Genomic DNA, 20,478 nt, shown 5'->3' on the forward strand with positions numbered 1-20,478 from the left:
AGACCTCAGTTGTGTCAACGATAGATGCATCAACACTAGATTTATGGCATGATGGTGCACACGAGAGTCCTCTGACATCTTCATTGCATCTTTGACATCAAGTCGGAGCTGAGCTGAAGCAAGCCTTTCCGCTTTAAGTTGAGACTGAAGAAGTCGAATTGATTGAGGCAGTGACTGCACAGAGGTTGTCTCACACCTGCTGGTGAGTAGCTTCAACTCACTGTCTTCATCAAGACAGGACCTTGGGGTCATCTCGTTGTCCTCAATATGGTTTGACTCACTATCTTCCCTAAAGTTCTGCCTAGCGTAAGAGATACGACTCTGAAAGAGAAACAAGGAGACATGTAACAGGTTTCACAATTATATAAGCAAATAAATGGATCTGTTCTGCATAAGGAACATGTTTTTACAACTACAATTTGAAACTGGTAGTTGTTGCAAACATCCAATCAGATGTAAACAGCAAAGCAAACAACAGTGGAGGAAATGATGCCTATCCAAATCTATACTAGAACAAATTTTGAAGGCTTGAGAAGGATGAACTTACATTACATGTGAACACGGGCTGGACAAAGCCCTTCTCCATGTTGATGGAAGGATAATTCAATAAATTCCCCAAAGCAAATTCTTTATAAGCGTTGCCATTATTCTACATTTTACAAAGGGTAAATATAGATAAAATAATATTGGAAGAAACAGAGGATAATGAAGCTCAGGTGCAGACTGATGATACATAATCAAATAGCAATTAATTAAGTACAACGTTACAAGGAAAAAGGGAGAGAGGTACTGACAAGAGCAATGCAGAGCCCATTATTGTTTTGAGATCGTATGATCCTTTGAGCAAGGAGATTCATCTGAAATTAGTTTTCATACAAGAGAGAAGGTAAGACACAAGCAGAAATTTAGGAGTTCAAATTTTGAATTGATATCATAGACAGTACGTGACGCTGGGCTCCGAGCAGTTCTAATAGGGGTTTGGCCACTGGAGTAGGGGTAAAGTGTGGTACAGTTGGGCCTGTGTTTTCTGTGGCTGCTGATCTATCTGATTTAACAGGTATCACTACCTTTTCCAAATACCTAGTTTGTACTGCTTGAGACACTGCACTCACCGTCTTCCTTTTGGACATCTATTACGAAAGAACAACATTTGACTGGAAAAACATAGTTTGACGACACATGGAATAGGTATAGAAAATGGATAGGTATGGCATATAGTCATATATGATGCTTAAACTAAGCAGCTGGTGTAACAAAGTAGAAGTAATGCAAGAGGTCAGATGCAAAATATGTGCGACCAATACAACTTTGCAAAGTTAGAGCAAGCACCTTGATGGGTGAATAAGATAGGCCATCCTCCACCATGCCAAGTTTGTTAGCCAGTGGATTGTTCCGCAATATTCCTCTCATGCGCCCATTCTCATATTCATTTTGATAATGTTCAATATCTGACATGCATGAAAACATAAAAACAAGTGAGATTTTCTTTGTAATGTAGAAGTGATTCTAATCCAATACTGCCTCCCCGTAAACCCCTTTGTGCTATCTCTGCAATTCTTTTAAGAGATGCCATGCATGTTGTAATTTGTTGTGTGCATTAATATAATGTGGCCTACTACTCAAAATATGAGAGCTCTAGAAGTGATGACACTTCACAAATGACTGTTGGAAATATGCCCTAGAGGCAATAATAAATAAGTTATTATTATATTTCTTTGTTCATGATAATAGTCTTTTATTCATGCTATAACTGTATTATCCGGAAATCGTAATACACGTGTGAATACATAGACCACAATATGTCCCTAGTGAGCCTCTAGTTGACTAGCTCGTTGTGATCAACAGATAGTCATGGTTTCCTGGCTATGGACATTGGATGTCGTTGATAACGGGATCACATCATTAGGAGAATGATGTGATGGACAAGACCCAATCCTAAGCATAGCACAAAGATCGTGTAGTTCGTTTGCTAGAGCTTTGCCAATGTCAAGTATCTCTTCCTTTGACCATGAGATCGTGTAACTCCTGGATACCGTAGGAGTGCTTTGGGTGTATCAAACGTCACAACGTAACTGGGTGACTATAAAGGTGCACTACAGGTATCTCCGAAAGTATCTATTGTTTTATGCGGATCGAGACTGGGATTTGTCACTCCGTGTAAACGGAGAGGTATCTCTGGGCCCACTCGGTAGGACATCATCATATGCGCAATGTGACCAAGGAGTTGATCACGGGATGATGTGTTACGGAACGAGTAAAGTGACTTGCCGGTAACGAGATTGAACAAGGTATTGGATACCGACGATCGAGTCTCGGGCAAGTAACATATCGATAGACAAAGGGAATTGAATACGGGATTGATTAAGTCCTTGACATCGTGGTTCATCCGATGAGATCATCGTGGAGCATGTGGGAGCCATCATGGGTATCCAGATCCCGCTGTTGGTTATTGACCGGAGAACGTCTCGGTCATGTCTACATGTCTCCCGAACCCGTAGGGTCTACACACTTAAGGTTCGATGACGCTAGGGTTATAAAGGAAGCTTGTATGTGGTTACCGAATGTTGTTCGGAGTCCCGGATGAGATCCCGGACGTCACGAGGAGTTCCGGAATGGTCCGGAGGTAAAGATTTATATATGGGAAGTCCTGTTTTGGTCACCGGAAAAGTTTCGGGCGATATCGGTATTGTACCGGGACCACCGGGAGGGTCCCGGGGGTCCACCAAGTGGGGCCACCTGCCCCAGAAGGTTGCGTGGGCCAAGTGTGGGAGGGGACCAGCCCCTAGAAGGGCTGGTGCGCCCCCCACAAGGGGGCCAAGGCGCAAGGGAGAGTGGGAGGGGGCAAACCCTAGTCCAGATGGGCCTTAAGGCCCATATTGGTGCGCCTCCCTCTCCTCTCCCCCTTTGGCCGCCTCCCCTTTGCCATCTAGGGCTTGCCGCACCCCTTGGGGGTGGGAAACCCTAAAGGGGGCGCAGCCCCCCCTCTCCCCTATATATAGTGAGGCCTAGGGCTGCCCATAACACATGAGTTCTCTCCCTCTTGGTGCAGCCCTACCTCTCTCCCTACTCCTCCTCTCCCATGGTGCTTGGCGAAGCCCTACGGGATTGCCACGCTTCCTCAACCTCTCCCTCTCTCCTTGCTGGATCAAGGCGTGGGAGACGTCACCGGGCTGTACGTGTGTTGAACACGGAGGTGCCGTCCGTTCGGCACTAGGATCATCGGTGATCTGAATCACGACGAGTACGACTCCATCAACCCCGTTCACTTGAACGCTTCCGCTTAGCGATCTACAAGGGTATGTAGATGCACTCTCCTTCTACTCGTAGCTGGTTTCTCCATAGATAGATCTTGGTGACACGTAGGAAAATTTTGAATTTCTGCTACGTTCCCCAACAGTGGAATCATGAGCTAGGTCTATTGCGTAGATTCTTTGCACGAGTAGAACACAAAGTAGTTGTGGGCGTTGATGTTGTTCAATATGCTTACCGTTACTAGTCCAATCTTGTTTCGACGGTATTGTGGGATGAAGCGGCCCGGACCGACCTTACACGTACTCTTACGTGAGACAGGTTCCACCGATTGACATGCACTTGGTGCATAAGGTGGCTAGCGGGTGCCAGTCTCTCCCACTTTAGTCGGAACGGATTCGATGAAAAGGGTCCTTATGAAGGGTAAATAGAAATTGGCATATCACGTTGTGGTTTTGCGTAGGTAAGAAACGTTCTTGCTAGAAACCCATAGCAGCCACGTAAAACATGCAAACAACAATTAGAGGACGTCTATCTTGTTTTGCAGGGTATGCTATGTGATGTGATATGGCCAAAAGGATGTGATGAATGATATATGTGATGTATGAGATTGATCATGTTCTTGTAATAGGATTCACGACTTGCATGTCGATGAGTATGACAACCGGCAGGAGCCATAGGAGTTGTCTTTATTTATTGTATGACCTGCGTGTCATTGAACAACGCCATGTAAATTACTTTACTTTATTGCTAAACGCGTTAGCCATAGAAGTAGAAGTAGTCGTTGGTGTGACAACTTCATGAAGACACGATGATGGAGATCATGATGATGGAGATCATGGTGTCATGCCGGTGACGATGATGATCATGGAGCCCCGAAGATGAAGATCAAAAGGAGCAAAATGATATTGGCCATATCATGTCACTATTTGATTGCATGTGATGTTTATCATGTTTATGCATCTTGTTTGCTTAGAACGACGGTAGTAAATAAGATGATCCCTTACAAAATTTCAAGAAGTGTTCTCCCCTAACTGTGCACCGTTGCTACAGTTCGTCGCTTCTAAGCACCACGTGATGATCGGGTGTGATGGATTCTTACGTTCACATACAACGGGTGTAAGACAGTTTTACACAGCGAAAACACTTAGGGTTAACTTGACGAGCCTAGCATGTGCAGACATGGCCTCGGAACACGGAGACCGAAAGGTCGAGCATGAGTCGTATGGTAGATACGATCAACATGAAGATGTTCACCGATGATGACTAGTCCGTCTCACGTGATGATCGGACACGGCCTAGTTGACTCGGATCATGTGATCACTTAGATGACCAGAGGGATGTCTATCTAAGTGGGAGTTCATAAGATGAACTTAATTATCCTGAACATAGTCAAAAGACCTTTTGCAAATTATGTCGTAGCTCGCGCTTTATTTCTACTGTTTTAGATATGTTCCTAGAGAAAATATAGTTGAAAGTTGATAGTAGCGATTATGCGATCAGTAGAAAGCTTATGTCCTTAATGCACTGCTCAGTGTGCTGAACCCCAAACTTCGTTTGTGGATGTTGCGAACATCGGACATACACGTTTTGATAACTACGTGATAGTTCAGTTAAACGGTTTAGAGTTGAGGCACTAAAGACGTTTTCGAAATGTCACGGAACATATGAGATGTTTCGAGGGCTGAAATTGGGATTTCAGGCTCGTGCCCACGTCAAGAGGTATGAGACCTCCGACGATTTTCTTAGCCTGCAAACTAAGGGAGAAAAGCTCAATCGTTGAGCTTGTGCTCAGATTGTCTGAGTGCAACAATCACTTGAATCGAGTGGGAGTTGATCTTCCAGATGAGATAGTGATGTTTCCCCAAAGTCATTGCCACCGAGCTGCTAGAGCTTCGTGATGAACTATAACATATCAGGGATAAATAAGATGATCCTTGAGGTATTCACGATGTTTGACACCGCGAAAGTAGAAATCAAGAAGGAGCATCAATTGTTGATGGTTGGTGAAACCACTAGTTTCAAGAAGGGCAAGGGAACAAAGGGATACTTCATGAAACGGCAATTCAGCTGCTGCTCAAGTGAAGAAACCCAAGGTTGAACCCAAACCCGAGACTAAGTGCTTCTGTAATAAGGGGAACAACCACTGGAGCAGCATTACCCTAGATACTTGGTAGATGAGAAGGCTGGCAAGGTTGATAGAAGTATATTGGATATACATTATGTTAATGTGTACTTTACTAGTACTCCTAGTAGCACCAGGGTATTAGATACCGGTTCGGTTGCTAAGTGTTAGTAACTCGAAATAAAAGGCTACGGAATAAACGGAGACTAGCTAAAGGAGAGCTGACGATATGTGTTGGAAGTGTTTCCAAGTTTGATATAATCAAACATCGCACGTTCCCTCTACCATCAAGATTAGTATTAAACCTGAATGGTTTATTGAATCTCGATCGTAGTGATACACATTTTCATGCCAAAAGATATAAGATAGTAATGATAGTACCACTTACTTGTGGCACTGCCATGTTAGTCATAATGGTATAAAACGCATGAAGAAGCTCCATGTTGATGGATCTTTGGACTCACTCGTTTTGAAAAGTTTGAGACATGCGAACCATGTCTATTGGTGTATATGCATGAAGAAACTCCATGCAAATGGATCGTTTGGACTCACTTGATTTTGAATCACTTGAGATATGCAAATCATACCACATGGGCAAGATGACAGAAAAGCCTCGTTTTCAGTAAGATGGAACAAGATAGCAACTTGTAGGAAGTAACACATTTTGATGTGTGCAGTCCAATGAGTGCTGAGGCATGCAGTGAATATCGTTATGTTCTTACTTCACAGATGATTCGAGTAGATGTTGAGAATATTTACTTGATGAAACACAAGTCTGAATTATTGAATGGTTCAAGTAATTTCAGAGTGAAGTAGAAGATCATTGTGACAAGAGGATAAAATGTCTATGATATGATCATAGAGATGAATATCTGAGTTACGAGTTTTGGCACACAATTAAGACATTGTGGAAATTGTTTCATAATTAATACCGCCTAGAACACCATAGTGTGATGGTGTGTCCGAACATCATAGTTGCACCCTATTGGATATGGTGCGTACCATGATGTCTCTTATCGAATTACCACTATCGTTCATGGGTTAGGCATTAGAGACAACCACATTCACTTTAAATAGGGCACCGCGTAATTCCGTTGAGATGACACCGTATGAATTATGGTTTAGAGAAACCTAAGTTGTCGTTTCTTAAAAGTTTGGGGCTGCGACGCTTATATGAAAAAGTTTCAGGTTGATAAGCTCGAACCCAAAGCGGATAAAATGCATCTTCATAGGAAACCCAAAATAGTTGGGTATACCTCCTAATTCAGATCCGAAAGCAATATGAATTGTTTCTAGAATCGGGTCCTTTCTCGAGGAAAGGTTTCTCTCGAAAGAGTTGAGTGGGAGGATGGTGGAGACTTGATGAGGTTATTGAACCGTCTCTTCAACTAGTGTGTGGCAGGGCACAGGAAGTTGTTCCTGTGGCACCTACACCAATTGAAGTGGGAGCTTATGATATTGATCATGAAACTTCGGATCAAGTCACTACCAAACCTCATGGGATGACAAGGATGCGTACTACTTCAGAGTGGTACGTAATCCTGTCTTGGAAGTCATGTTGCTGGACAACAATGAACCTACGAGCTATGGAGAAGCGATGGTGGGCGCGGATTCCGATAAATGGCTCGAGGCCATAAAATCCGAGAACGGATCCATGGACTTTGGTGGACTTGCCCGATGATCGGCAAGCCATTAAGATAAATGGATCTTTAAGAAGAAGACGGACGTGGATGGTAATGTCACCGTCTATGAGGCTCGACTTGTGGCGAAGAGTTTTTCACAAGTTCAAGGAGTTGACTACGATGAGATTTTCTCATCCGTAGCGATGCTTAAGTCCATCGGAATCATGTTAGCATTAGATGCATTTATGAAATCTGGCAGACGGATGTCAAAACGAGTTTCCTTACCAGTTTTCGTAAGGAAAGGTTGTATGTAATACAATCAGAAAGTTTTTGTCGATCCTAAGGATGCTAAAAGGTATGCTAGCTCCAGCGATCCTTCTAAGGACTGGAGTGAGCATCTCGGAGTTGGAAAGTATGCTTTGATGATGATCAAAGATTTTGGGTTTGTACAAAGTTTATGAGAAACTTGTATTTCCAAAGAAGTGAGTGGGAGCACTATAGAATTTCTGATGAGTATATGTTGTTGACATATTGTTGATCAGAAATGATGTAGAATTTCTGGAAAGCATATAGGGTTATTTTGAAAGTGTTTTTCAATGGAAAGCCTGGATTAAGCTACTTGAACATTGAGCATCAAGATCTATAAGGATAGATCAAAATGCTTAATAATACTTTCAAATGAGCACATACCTTGACATGATCTTGAAGGTGTTCAAGATGGACCAGTCAAAGAAGGAGTTCTTGCCTGAGTTGTAAGGTACGAAGTTAAGACTTAAAGCTCGACCTCGGCAGAATAGTGAGAAAGGACGAAGGTCGTCCCCTATGCTTAAGACATAGGCTCTACAGTATGCCATGCTGAGTACCACACCTGAAATGTGCCTTGCCATGAGTCAGTCAAGGGGTACAAGAGTGATCCATGAATGGATCACAGACAGCGGTCAAAGTTATCCTTGGTAACTAGTGGACTAAGGAATTTTCTCGATTATGGAGGTGGTAAAAGAGTTCGTCGTAAAGGTTACGTCGATGCAAGCTTAACACCTATCCGGATAGCTCTGAGTAGAGAGACCGGATACATATAATGGAGCAATAATTTAGAATAGCTCAAAGTAGAACAGTTATTTGGAATAGCTCCAAATAGAGCGTGGTAGCTGCATCTAGGAGATGACATAGAGATTTGTAAAGCACACACGGATCTGAAAGGTTCAGACCCGTTGACTAAAACCTCTCTCACAAGCAACATGATCAAACATAAAACTCATTGAGTGTTAATCACATAGTGATGTGAACTAGACTACTGACTCTAGTAAACTCTTGGGTATTAGTCACGTGGCGATGTGACCTGTGAGTGTTAATCACATGGCGATGTGAACTAGATTATTGACTCTAGTGCAAGTGGGAGACTGTTGGAAATATGCCCTAGAGGCAATAATAAATAAGTTATTATTATATTTCTTTGTTCATGATAATAGTCTTTTATTCATGCTATAACTGTATTATCCGGAAATCGTAATACACGTGTGAATACATAGACCACAATATGTCCCTAGTGAGCCTCTAGTTGACTAGCTCGTTGTGATCTACAGATAGTCATGGTTTCCTGGCTATGGACATTGTATGTCGTTGATAACGGGATCACATCATTAGGAGAATGATGTGATGGACAAGACCCAATCCTAAGCATAGCACAAAGATCGTGTAGTTCATTTGCTAGAGCTTTGCCAATGTCAAGTATCTCTTCCTTTGACCATGAGATCGTGTAACTCCTGGATACCGTAGGAGTGCTTTGGGTGTATCAAACGTCACAACGTAACTGGGTGACTATAAAGGTGCACTACAGGTATCTCCGAAAGTATCTATTGTTTTATGCGGATCGAGACTGGGATTTGTCACTCCGTGTAAACGGAGAGGTATCTCTGGGCCCACTCGGTAGGACATCATCATATGCGCAATGTGACCAAGGAGTTGATCACGGGATGATGTGTTACGGAACGAGTAAAGTGACTTGCCGGTAACGAGATTGAACAAGGTATTGGATACCGACGATCGAGTCTCGGGCAAGTAACATATCGATAAACAAAGGGAATTGAATACGGGATTGATTAAGTCCTTGACATCGTGGTTCATCCGATGAGATCATCGTGGAGCATGTGGGAGCCATCATGGGTATCCAGATCCCGCTGTTGGTTATTGACCGGAGAACGTCTCGGTCATGTCTACATGTCTCCCGAACCCGTAGGGTCTACACACTTAAGGTTCGATGACGCTAGGGTTATAAAGGAAGCTTGTATGTGGTTACCGAATGTTGTTCGGAGTCCCAGATGAGATCCCGGACATCACGAGGAGTTCCGGAATGGTCCGGAGGTAAAGATTAATATAGGGGAAGTCCTGTTTTGGTCACCGGAAAAGTTTCGGGCGATATCGGTATTGTACCGGGACCACCGGGAGGGTCCCGGGGGTCCACCAAGTGGGGCCACCTGCCCCAGAAGGTTGCGTGGGCCAAGTGTGGGAGGGGACCAGCCCCTAGGAGGGCTGGTGCGCCCCCCACAAGGGGGCCAAGGCGCAAGGGAGAGTGGGAGGGGGCAAACCCTAGTCCAGATGGGCCTTAAGGCCCATATTGGTGCGCCTCCCTCTCCTCTCCCCCTTTGGCCGCCTCCCCTTTGCCATCTAGGGCTGGCCGCACCCCTTGGGGGTGGGAAACCCTAAAGGGGGCGTAGCCCCCCCTCTCCCCTATATATAGTGAGGCCTAGGGCTGCCCATAACACATGAGTTCTCTCCCTCTTGGTGCAGCCCTACCTCTCTCCCTACTCCTCCTCTCCCATGGTGCTTGGCGAAGCCCTGCGGGATTGCCACGCTCCTCCACCACCACCACGCCGTTGTGCTGCTGTTGGATGGAGTCTTCCTCAACCTCTCCCTCTCTCCTTGCTGGATCAAGGCGTGGGAGACGTCACCGGGCTGTACGTGTGTTGAACGCGGAGGTGCCGTCTGTTCGGCACTAGGATCATCGGTGATCTGAATCACGACGAGTACGACTCCATCAACCCCGTTCACTTGAACGCTTCCGCTTAGCGATCTACAAGGGTATGTAGATGCACTCTCCTTCTACTCGTAGCTGGTTTCTCCATAGATAGATCTTGGTGACACGTAGGAAAATTTTGAATTTCTGCTACGTTCCCCAACAATGACAGCTTCAACATATAGTAAAGAAGAACAGGTCAACCTGACCTGAAAGATTCAAAATATACTAAGGGAGAACAACTCGACCTGACCAGTCGACCGCAAGAGAAGAGTATCATCTTAAAGAAGAGCAGAAGAGCAAGTAGATTGAAGATATTACAAGTCTTTCAATACAATGTCGGTTGGCCACCCATGATGAACCAGAGCGCACAGAGAAATACTATTCTTTCCGGTCTCTCCATATGTGGCTCACATGCATTTTGAAACTAAAGTAGGAACATTTAGCTAACCAATTAAACATCTCTCAGTTTTACTAATATCAGCAATAATATCAGATATAAATTTGTACAACTAAGCTTGTTTAGCTCGATGTGTGGAGCAATGCTATTACGACACGAACCACATAGGCTGACTGTGGTCATCATAAAATGGGGAAAACATAAGCATGATGAGTACAGTGTTGACCGTGGCAGTGGAAGTTAGCAACCGATGTTTGCTTTGAAATAACAACTAAGATTTGGTATGGACAAGAAAGTACGGTCAACAAGTGACAAAGAAATGCAATTATGCTGTCTCTCTATATGTCGCGACATGCATTTGGAAACTCAAGTGGGACCTTTTGCTAACCAATTAAATGTGTCGATTAACTAATATCAGTATCATATCACAATCATATTTGAACAACTAAGCTTTCGAATTCTGAGTGTTGTGTTGTTTAGCTTGAAGGGTGGAGTAATGCTAGTATGACAGAAAGCACCTACAAAGATCATAGTAGAGTAGATAAAAGGGGAAAACCCTAAGCATCAAGAGAAAAATCAGGAAAGTGGAACTAGCTGGACCAGTGGGTGGCGCACATGCTTTTAGAAACGAATATAGGAACATTAGGTGACCAATTAAATGTTCTCTGTTTTAGTGATATGAGCATCATATCAGATTCGTATTTCAACACGTAAGCTTTGGGTTGAGGTCTTGAGGAGTAGTGCTAGCACGACACGAAGCACCTACGATGATGGTAGTGAATATAAAGGGGGGAAACCATAAGCTTTACGAGTATAGTGCCTGTGCCATGGCGGATCTGAAGGTGCAAACCGGACAAAGCTACTTCGCAACCAATGTTTGATTTCAACTAGCCACTACGATTTGGTACGGACAAGAAAAGTACAGTAAACAAATTATGATCTATTTTCTGGGTGAGATCAATAACTTAAGCACATATGGAAGAGTGCCACCTCTCTTGCGACGCCATGTAGGCCTATGCTGATACATTGAGGGTGCTGTGGGTGCGATGGCTGTCGGAGGCAGGGAAGAAGACTTTAGACGACAGATGGTCGGGTCAGGGGATATATCCTATTGCCATGGACGAGGCGGTCATAGGAGCGGCAACGGCAAGGTGGACGACAGCGCCGATGAAGCGAGAGGAGGCGATGAAAGGATCCTGGCCCAGCACCGTGGATGAGAGACGTCCATCTCTTGTAGTGGACGACGGGGTAGGGGTAGCGGCTTCGGCAAGGTGGACGATGGGGTGGCGGACGGAGGAGGCTGGCCGCTGTGCGGAGGTTGTCATGCCGCCGATGGTGTATGAATTGGGAAATGGAGGGGACGGGGGCATCTCAAACTTTGGGACGCGCTTCTTTGAAATGGGGGGAAGTTATGAACTTATCCCCCGTTTAAAATTTCGGACATCGTGTTGGTTGGGGATAGGACGGCAATCTCGCATCTCCCAAATATTTGTCAGTAACTATTTCGGGCGAGGAGAGGGTGTTTTGCCGCCCATGGTGTATGAACGGGGCTGATAGGTAGGGCAGTTGTGTCACGTCAGATGGAAGTTACACATCTGCCCCTATTTAAAATATTAGCCAACATCGATTTTGGACGAGGAGAGTTTGTTTTGCCGCCCACCGTGTATGAATGGGGAAATGGAGGAAGAGACACATGTCTTTCGGACGAGCTTGAATCAAATGTGTTTTGCCGCCCACATTTGGCGCCCACCGTGTCTGAATGGGCTCAGAGACTGTCGTGTCACGTCTGATTGAAGTTACTAGTCTACACCTATCGACAGAAATGTAAATCCGGTCGATAAGGATGTCAAGTGTTAGGGGTAGACAGTAATTTCCATCTCGCAAACACTTGCTTCGGGCAGCCCACAAATTATAGTGGGTTTTTAGCCGCTTCGTTCAAAACTTGGGAGAATTAGCATTCACGTTTGCCCTGGGCCCTGGCAAACTAAATTCAAATCCAATTTGTATTCGATTACGAATATCCACAGATAATTCTACATTTTGTTATTTATTTCTTCAAAACCACAACAAAGATTTATTCCACCTTTATATATGATTATGATTTAGAAATGTCGTGATCTTCGAATTCAGTAGGTTGGATACACTCTGAGTCAAACACTTATTTCATCCAATACAATATCCTCACACGAAAAACAGTTCACCTTATGTCAATCATACAAGTACTGAGGATTACATCACCTAAAAAATTCGGATCATTAGAACACATGGACAACATAGGGGGTGTTGCAACATAATCCATTCAGAGACATGACACAACATGCAAGTACAATAATCTAATGACAATTTTAACTGGTATCTAAAGAAGAACCATGATTACCTTGGGCTTCAGATAGCAGAAACAGCAGGACCTCCTTCGTCTTCAAATGCAACATTCTTACTTCCTTCAATTCTTGGGTTGCTTGCATAATGCGTGCCACTAATTCCGTAATTTCCAGCCTCAAGATAAAGATTACCTCATTCATGGCAGCCACACCATCTCTTTTTGCCTCTAGTAGAGCCTCAAGCACTATAATATCTGTGCTCAGACTGCTCTCCGACGGTGTTGCCTCTGAACTGCTACCATCTGGTAACATGGATGGCGCACTGCTTCCACAAATAGATTCTGGGGTTGTACATTGTGTTCTAGTATGAACGGCATCCTAAAAGGTTTCCGATGGACATAAGTTAGAGATAGTTATCGTATGATCTAGGCAGTAAGCTTACATGGTAAACGACAGATGAATTATCGCCGAGCATGGCAAACTATATTTAAATGGTTCGAAGGAGCATCAGCCGAAAAGAAATTAAAATGGTAAGATGAAACTAGGGATGTAAGTGGCAAATAAACGACATCCGCCAGTCCCATCTAGTTAGTTTTTGCTACCTCCCTAGTTCATTTTCCTCAGAAACAAAAACTCTTTTGAACTATCATACCACTAGTGGACTTTAATCGGGATTAAATGGGACCCAGTTGACATCCCTAGTTGAAAGGGAGTGTACCACCGCTATATTTAAGTTGCCAATGCATCTAAGAAGTTGAAATAATCAGAGAAAGCACTTAACAGTATGGCCTCATATAAACTACGAAGACAGTCTTGTGATGAAGTTGAGAGGAGAAGTTAAGGACTCAAATGAAATAGGCATGCATTTCTTTACAATAGTACAGCAGGCACTGCTGACATATTGGCCAACTCAGGTATATAGTAACAACAAACTAGCATTCGAATCAAGCAATAAAGCAAAGCAGACAACTGAGCTATTTGTAATTTTGTAGGATTACAGGTTGAGGGCACAAGCCAAGAAAGCAGCCCACTCGCATTACATTTCACATGTACTAAAACACACTGTCTTACCATATGTTGATGTGAAGCCTCGCTACTGTTGCAATGTTCTTTGAAGATATCGTCAGCATCCCGTGGTTGCAAATCTAGTTGTTGTAGTTTATTCTGCACCCTCTATTTAGGTAAAATTATTTTTAATCGCATGCACTGGTACGAATTGATCATCAATGGTTCATCTAAACTAATGAAAGAAGGGTGTGTGCATACACGACAATATATCTGCTTCCCTCTATTTTTATGCTTGTTCAAGGTGCCAGCCCCAAAAGAACAAATATTTTGCTTGATGGGGTTGCCAGCTCCATAATTAATAGAAGCATCAAATTAGTCATGCAACTTGGGAAGATCAAGAACACACAAACAAGTAATGAACAGAGGCTCGGAGCAGTGATGTAATAGCTACCATCAGAAAATGTAGGGTAAAACGAACAAAAAGCAGCGGAACCACATGCTAGTTTGTTGATGTGTAATTAAGCATAGAGAACATTAAGCAGTCTAATGGAACCAACAGGTGGCATCAGAACAACACCATTATCATAAATATAGCATTCACGAAGTAAAATAGTAGGCAGTGATATCTAGGAAGTACAGTAATACTCCCTCCATTCCAAAATAGATGACTCAACTTTGTACTAACTTCAGTACAAAGTTAGTACAAAGTTTGGTCATCTATTTTGGAACGGAGGGAGTACTTAGGATAAAACTAAAGCGTATTAACTATATGTGCACTGGTATGTAATTTAGCACATGTAACATGTTCACTGCCAGAAGTATGGCCCTACAGGTGCAAGCAGAATAACGCGTCTCATGAAAAACTGAATGATGCCCTGAAGAAATTCAAAGGTGCGGTGCTTATGCTAGGAAAGTGAACGTAGGCGCCGGCCATTGGATAATAGTACCTGATTCTCGGCGGCGTATGGGTATCATTGTCATACTTGATAACTAAGGATCGTTGATGGTGCTTGTGTTGCAGTTGAGTTTGGGCCGGCTGTTGCCATCGCTGAAGCGGCTCCGGTGCTACGGTTGCGGCACCTGTCGACATACAAGAAAGCTCATCTCTGGTAAGTGAACAGTTGCACGATAAAGAGAAAAACCGAAGGAGTACAAATCAAAATAACTTGATGAGGTTGCAGCATCGATAAAGCAGGGCCGGTGGAGTTGAATATGCCGTCCGTGGAGCCGGTCCGGTGCAGTGGACGAAAGCTTCGGCGGGCGCGTTGTACAGTGCTTTCGGTGAGGCAGATCTGTTGCGGCGGACGAGGGCTTGTATGAAGGGCCAGCGAAGGGGCGGACGAGGGAGTTAGTGAAGGGCCTATGCTGTGGTGGACGAGGGCGCCGATTAAGCAGATCCGGTGCGGTGGACCATGATGGCGGTCAAGGAGATCTGGAGCGGTGGACAAGCCAGTAGCTGAAGCGGCTCCGGTGAAGTGGTGAGTTGGCAGTTGGGGGTTCCAAGGTGCGGAAGGTAGATCCGGCAGGGTGTGAGGTCCACCACTGCGGCGGAGGACTAGATTCGGTGGCTTGCCATGGTTGGGTGGGTCGGGGAGGGGAAGGGGAGGGGCTCTAAGGAAGAATGTTGGGGGCAAAGAGGGGAAAACAATGGAGTTACCAAAGCAGCCCTTTTCCGTTCATGTGGCAGGGGTAAAATAGGAATATCACAGGGCTAAACTTTTGGGCGCGTGATATTTCGATGTGAGCGGGAAGTTTGAAAGCTTTTGGCGCCTAAAATTATAAGTATTCTACTCTCGTACGGCCAACTATGATATCATGGCCGACAATTTGTTTGTTTTGTACACAAAAAAATGTGCAAGTTTTGAAAATCAATGTCTCCAACTCGAAACTTAGATTGTCCATTCAATTCAAATATGGATCATTGAGCTACTACAAGCAAATACCATCATACGGTCCAATTCAAATGAAATTCCAAATGTGTTTATCCTAAATATGATGACAAAAGCAAAAATGTGTATGTGTATGAATAAAGTGGATGATTATAAAGTTTGAACATGCCCGTATGTGTATATCTCTAGGTTTGATATATGAATTTGAAATCACGAAATCCCGGCTTAAAAAATTAACCTCCATTTAAATGAATTACAAAAGCTAATGATGGAGTCGAATTCCAAAATTCCAATCTTAGGTTTGTAATTCTGGTACATCAAGGTATATCACGCATGTTCAAAAGTATCGTTATCTCATAGTAAAAACTGTGAAACAAATTGATCAACCATGAGTGCACAATATCTCAATTACGCTAAAGTCCCTCAAATATAGACACCTCACTCTTTATCTGAAGTCAACCCCTCACCACCACCACACACACACACACACACACACATAGAGAGAGAGAAGTCGTTCTCTCCCCCAAACACCAACACACGAGCACATTAACACCCCTCTCTCTTGTAAAGTCCGGACCCCAATATAAGTCTCTACCACTTTTTCTCTTGGGCATGCACACATCTCTTCCCTCACTCTCTAGGTCTCCCGCTATCTCTCTTACCCAAGCACACGCACTATGTAGAGTGTATATTTCCCATACACACAAAACATCGCCCCCAAATGTCTATCTCCCTCGTTATGTGGTTCTCGCGCACTCACCTCACACACCACCCCACTGCAAACAAGCACCCTTTGTCTCCTTGTGCACCACTCTCCTCTTTCTATCTCACCCACATGCGGACCCGCCCCAGCTCCTTCCCTGTATACATATATGTCGTGACTCTTTCCATAGCTCCCTAATGTATCGTCGTTCTCGATTTCGCACATTGTTCTCTACACCATCTATTCTAGATCTCTCATGAAGTCCCTATCACACACACGATGACTCTCTTCCCTTGCATCTCCGTTCATAGGCCAATCGGACAACATCAACATTGTCTCCCTATCTATACGCCATTTATGGACACAAACGACCCCTCTCGCCCCCTCTCTTCCTCTCTCTCTCTCTCTCTCTCTCTCTCTTTCTCTCTCTCTCTCTCTCTCTCTCTCTCTCTTTGTCGCTAGCTCTCTCTTTCTCTCTCTCTCACACCCCTCTCCCACACACACACACTCGATGTCTCTTCCAAATAGTGTGCTCCCCCCGCCCGCACCCGTGCTATCTCTCTACTACACATGTCACACCATTCCCCCTTCCCTTATACTAGGTTTACATCATCATTGGTCTCTCTACTCCACATACACTCTCTCCCTCTCAGACACAAATGCGTGCGCAAACACACACAAACATGCACAAAAACCCATTTATCTAGATCCTCATCTCTCCCCATGTCCGCATGTGTATCTCGCACACTCACTCTCTAATTATGTATATGTGTCTCCATGTTACACAACACAAAGCCCCATGTACATGTCTCTCTCTCTATCCTCCACACACATAGACACAAAGAATCTGTTATCATTGCCTCAGTCTCTAACATATCACCATGCACACTATCTCTCTCTCTCGCAAACACGCTCAATAAGGGTTTCCCCGTGAATAACTTACCGTGTATTCATCAATAGTTGTGGCAGTACGGCGAACACGAGACGTGAAAAAGAATAAATCTACACGGGCTTAGACCACCTAGTATGACTACTAGGACTAGAGCAAGCCAAAAAGTGCGCCGCCGTCACCCCCTCCTTGTCGGCGATGGGAAAATCTTTGTTTTACACAGTCGAGAAGTCATTGTGCTAAGGCCCCACATGTTGAGGCGTTGAATAGAATGTAGATGCTAGTTTACGGAAGCAAGTATCGATAATACGTTTGTATCTCCATACTTATATTTCTTCTCTTATAAAAAACTGAGTTGGTGATGATGGTACGTGTGCCATCTTGTAATATAGACCGTCCGATCTATATCTGATGGATGGAAATTAAACTAAAATATACCCGCACCCCTCTCCACATTTGCAGATAAGGCCTTCCCTCATTCATCCTTATCTCCAACAAACCTCATTGTTGAGCAATTAAGAAAGGAAGCCTCTGGAACAAACTAGCCTGATGGCCACTGCCGGCATCGTCAATCCCCATGCCTCCGCTCAGTCCAATCACCAACCACCACCACACCCCACTCCTCTTCACCTTATCTCATATTTCTCGAGATATCATTAGTTTTTACACATGGGATTACTCCCGCAAGGGTCAATCACAACAAGTGTTTTATAAAAAATGCATCTTGATGTTTCGTGCAATGCACGGATCTTGCTAGTACTCCTACAGAAGACTAAGTTGGTGATGCTGGTGTGTCTGCCATCTGTCTTTTTGACCATTAGATCTACATCTAACGACTATGAGGTAAGTTGTTGCCTTTTCTCACCAACATCCCACTTGTCTACCAATTTGCAGAAAAACCCATAATTAGTATCTTAAAACCAACCACATCCCTCCCTGACCTCACCAAAACAGCCCAAGGAATATATTCTAATTGAAACATAATATGTCTCTAGTGACATATGTATATCAAAATTAGAGTGTTTCGTACCAAGTTTGTGAATAAGTACTATTCTAATTATGATTCGTTGCAACGGACATGAACATTGCTAGTATTTCCAACCATGCATTTTTTCCTAGTATTCCATAGTTTCGAGTTTTCCATCAAGATATTAGTCACTCATGGTTGATATTTACTTTCAATCATGTACACATATGCACTATGTAACTAGCCTTGCTTATTGGCTTCCAAAGCTTAACTTTCACTCCTACTTACAATATGTAGAGTATTTAACAAAATACTACCACTTTCAACCAGCCCTAGGAAGAATCTATTGTACAAAAAATAGCAAGAACATACCCAAAATTTCTTAATCCACGCCAAAAACTACTACCTAGTACTCCTACCGATTAGGTTCGTTTGAACCCATTTATGACAGGGTTGGCCCACACATCCATGCTAACGAGGTAGCTTAAACCAACACATTTTGTTTGACCATTGACATGAGGGACCCACATCTGACCTTCAATCCTGTTATTCCCCCTCAAATCATTATTTTTCCTGAACATTACTTCAAACAATACTGATGCATGTTCGTCGGTGGCGTCAGTGATGAGCGAGTTGACCGCCGCTCGGCCGGACGGGCCAGACGCCGCGCGGGCCTCCGCACGGGTTGGTAGGCTGGCCCGAGCGTGACTCACAAGTGAGCAAGCTGCCGCGCTGGCCTTCGATCGAGCCAGATGGCTGGCCTTAGCGCAGCGCACGCGAGCAAGCCACCACGCTACCATGCCAATCTAGGTAGCAAACCTTGCATACAAGCAGCTGGATGGAGCAATCTTGGCTAGCTAGCGGCCGCGAGCACCGGATGGAGCTGGCATCCGGGCTGCCGCAATATGGGCTCTGCACCACCAGCAGTTTTGACATCGCCTTCTGCCGGCGGCGGTAGCTGCGTCCCATGGCCGAGGATGACTAGGTGGACGGGCCAGAGGTAGGAGGTCACTCGGGGATTTTTGTGCAGACTGACATGTAGGTCCCACAAGTCATAACGCCTGGTCGAATAGAAGGTGTTGACTTAATGGGAGACATGGGCCCTGTGAGAGGTTCAAGTTAGATTCTAACCCTGAACTAACTCTAACCAAAGTGGTGTTTGGATGGCAGGGTTAGATTGATAACAAATGTATCCAAACAGGGCCATGGGTTGAAATGTGCCTATAACGGCACTTTGTAGAGTAGTCGTTTCTTGGTAGGGCTGGTTGGTAAGATCATGCACAATGGTTGATAAGGTAGTCTTATCTTAAGTCTGCCACGTATGCAAGTGGTAGTAGTTTCTTGGCATTTTAGTGGTTTCTTGCATTATTAGGGGTTTCTTGTAAGGAACAATGTACGTACTACTAGCAACAAAAGGCGATTCTAGGTTGCGTTTTACTCCAACGAGTACTACTAGTGGTCGCGGGAGTGTATACCTCGTTTTGTGGGTTCGATCCCGGCCGAACGCACGTTGGCCTTTTTTTTAAATAGTACTACTACACTTTGCTGCGAGCCAATATTTTACATGGGTAGTTTGAGTTTTGAAGTCAAACGGACGTGCGGCCCCACAATCTTGGTGCACTAGATAGCCTAGCCATGTGAACGGGTTTTCCTTCCCAGCATCCCATGACTCACATGCTCTCCCTAGTCGCACCTCGCTTGCATCTTCCTCATCAGCTAGTAGCATATTTAAACTAGCACCTCCCAATTAAGCCCGAGGAGCCGGAAAAGCCTGGCGGGGCATTGGGAACTGTGCAATATGGCTCTGTACGTAAAGTGCTCCACTACTACTCTGTAGCTTGTGGTGTTACACGCATGGACTTCACTCCATTATCGGCTCTACTATAAAAGAAATTCCTCTTGATGTGTTTTTTTGAAACGGAGGCAAAAGCTTTGCTTCATCTCGTTCATAAAGAAGGAACTACTAACAAAGTTCAACGAGATCCATTACACCTCCACAAATGGAAGCGAAAAGCCTAGTCTCACTGTATCAAATAACTCAAATGTTCTGCCCCCGCAGTAACCGTTGCTGATAAATAGGCTGCTAGTGTGTGCGTGAGAGGAGCGGCTGAGTAGGCCAACTACGTGAGAGGAGCGGCTGAATAGAGCACCGAGAGTACTCACTAGGCCACTACGCACATGTACTTTCCCTGCATTGATAGTACAATGATGGTTCTAGAGAATAGTAGTACCCTCTACTTCCAACTGTAGCTCCTTGGCCCTGAGATTCAAGAGTTCAAAACTGGTGCACTA

This window comes from Triticum dicoccoides, chromosome 2B, assembly GCF_002162155.2.
Source record: "Triticum dicoccoides isolate Atlit2015 ecotype Zavitan chromosome 2B, WEW_v2.0, whole genome shotgun sequence".
NCBI lineage: Eukaryota > Viridiplantae > Streptophyta > Magnoliopsida > Poales > Poaceae > Triticum > Triticum dicoccoides.